Source organism: Cebidichthys violaceus, unplaced genomic scaffold (genome assembly GCF_023349555.1).
Source record: "Cebidichthys violaceus isolate CVI_PGR_0920_01 unplaced genomic scaffold, fCebVio1.0.p SCAF_20, whole genome shotgun sequence".
In the NCBI taxonomy this organism is placed as follows: Eukaryota; Metazoa; Chordata; class Actinopteri; order Perciformes; family Stichaeidae; genus Cebidichthys; species Cebidichthys violaceus.
In genome coordinates, this window is record NW_027176373.1 from 9,324,173 (window position 1) to 9,326,672 (window position 2,500).

The 2,500-nt window shown below is 36.9% G+C and overlaps 1 protein-coding gene across 1 annotated transcript in view; it reads right to left on the reverse strand.

Moving 5' to 3' along the window:
- LOC137876512 (transcription factor COE1-like) overlaps positions 1–2,500 on the reverse strand; it is an 82,157-nt gene that overhangs the window by 14,443 nt on the left and 65,214 nt on the right. The gene's annotated exons all lie outside the window — the stretch shown is intronic.

Genomic DNA, 2,500 nt, shown 5'->3' on the forward strand with positions numbered 1-2,500 from the left:
TTTTTTTAAACTACGTTAGAGTGCTTAATGGGGAACTGGGGTCCGAGTGATATACATTTTAGGTTTTTAAGGTATTTATGGACCCATTTAGTACAAGTAATATGCTAATTTGTTTTATTTATTCTGACAAGCACAGTCACAAAAGATAATGTGTTGGCTTAAGCTGAGATAAAGTAATATTTTTTTCTATTATTTTTGGCACTAATAAAATGTTACAGTAAAAGTTAACTCTTCTGTGCAAATCACTGGTAAAATGTCATATTGGGTATTTTGGCTTAATTAATGTATATGAACTATCTGTAGTGGAGTGGAGTCCCAAAACATAACAATATTAATAATAATAATATGAATCATAATCATCATCATCATAATAATATCAACAACCAAAAAATGCTTCACTGAATGAACAAAATGCAGATCTGACCAATTAGATTGCTTGGATCAAATTATCCATTGTATAAATAAATCTAACAACAATAGTGGGGAAGAGGTAAAGCTTCATATTCACTCTACATTTCAGAGGAAATCCACAGAGGAAACAATCATACATTCTGTGTTAACAAGGTGTATGTCATGCTCTGCATACAGTATCTCTTACAAATAGAGAGTGTGTTTATGCATGAAAAAGTGAGTCAATCCTTCTTCTGCTCTGACTCAAACTTTACTAGAAGGTGGAACTAACATCACTTATGGTATCAGACACTTGCTGCTAACATCATTTTCTAAATAGTTTTTTCTGCAGCACTCATTGTTAGTCACTCTAAATATAACAGGCCTGGTCATGGGTAAAAGCTTTTAAAATAGCTACCTTTCATCTGATGGGTTGAATTCATCCCTGACTCATACAGCATTTTGCACAATTTATGTTCAATTTTAAACATCACATTTTCAACCTGTTAGATGCCCTTCAACAACAACTCCCTATAATGACATTAACCAATCAGCGTATCAGAAAAGGAAGACAGATGTATAGCTCATGTCATGGAAGCAACAGTCACTCTGTATAATTTGTAATCTTGACAAACATATTCTGCATTCATATGTAGAATCTGTAGACATTTTCCCAAATTAAATGAGTCAATGAATCTGGCAGCACAAGTTCCAGCAGGCTTTGGTTGAATGCAGGTTTGTCTGAAGAGCAAAAGAGGCAGAACGCATTGGCTGAAATCTTGGAACCCACCGACTATAGTCCGGCGACGATTTAGCTTTTTATTGGTTTAAAATGATCTGGTAAACTTAGTACTTCTCTCAATACTCAATATCTCATACTCCGGTCTTGCATCTCAAGTTGCTAATCGAATTGTAAACAACAAGCAGTGCACAGAAGAGGAAGTCTTGTCCCGGATATCTGCAGGCAACACCACAACCCCAGAAATATAGATTGTGGCCCCCAGAGGCTTATCAGTCATCAGACCAATAGCCGATGGGATCCGGGATTGTATGAATTGTCCCACAGTGTTTCATTTGGCACACAAAAACAAGTCTTTCAACTCAAGTTCTATTTTAAAAAATATGAGAATTTGCTGCCTTTTCATGTGTTAACTTTTTAGCAAATTGAATAGGTTGGTACGACAAAAACAAGACATTTTTTCAAAATTTTTCTGATGTCTTATAGACTGAAAGTTAATCGAAAATAATCAATAATTGCAGCCTTAAAGCACACTACTTCCTGCATTGGTGCTGAATACTGGTCGTAAACCTTGAGCGATGTAATCAGTCAATATAGGCATAATTCTTAGGATACCGGGCTGAATTTGACCACACTACACCAATTAACTAATTAAATGAATGTTTTACCTCATCTGACATCAGTTGACATAATTAAATATATCATCTGTAACAGATCCTAAACCTACTGTAGCCCCTAACTATGAACGCTGAAACACTCTGTAATACTTAATCTTTTTCATTGTATTGAACCTTTAAACAATACACTTTTTAAACCAAATATAACTATTAGCTATATCTCAGTCAAATGACCCTCATTATAATTAGCCTGTTTCCCAACATGACTGTAGGTTTTAATACCAGAATTTAGAAAAAAAGGTGGCTGAAAAAGACTAAAATGTAAAGTACAGTATGCTGTAAACACGGGAAAGCAATAAATGCTTGTGACTACGGATCCAGTCTTCACAACATTTCAATTGTGAAGTTTGGGTGTGATGTGTTGAACACGTTCACACGATAGTGCACATTTCATTGCTAACACATGAGCAGGAGCCAGGGCGTCGGCACGACGGTGATGACGTCGCATCGTAGCAACATCATCACTTCATGACCAGCGCCCACTCTTTAATGATGTCACAGAACACACAGCCAGTCCTGGACCAGCTCCAGAGGGAGCTGGGAGCCAATCAACAGCAGCTGTTTAAAAGGTTATGACCCTGCCCACCCAGATAGGTAAGTTCTAATTTGAAACTATGCTCACACACACACACACACACACACACACACACACACACACACACACACAAACACATACACACACACACGCACATGC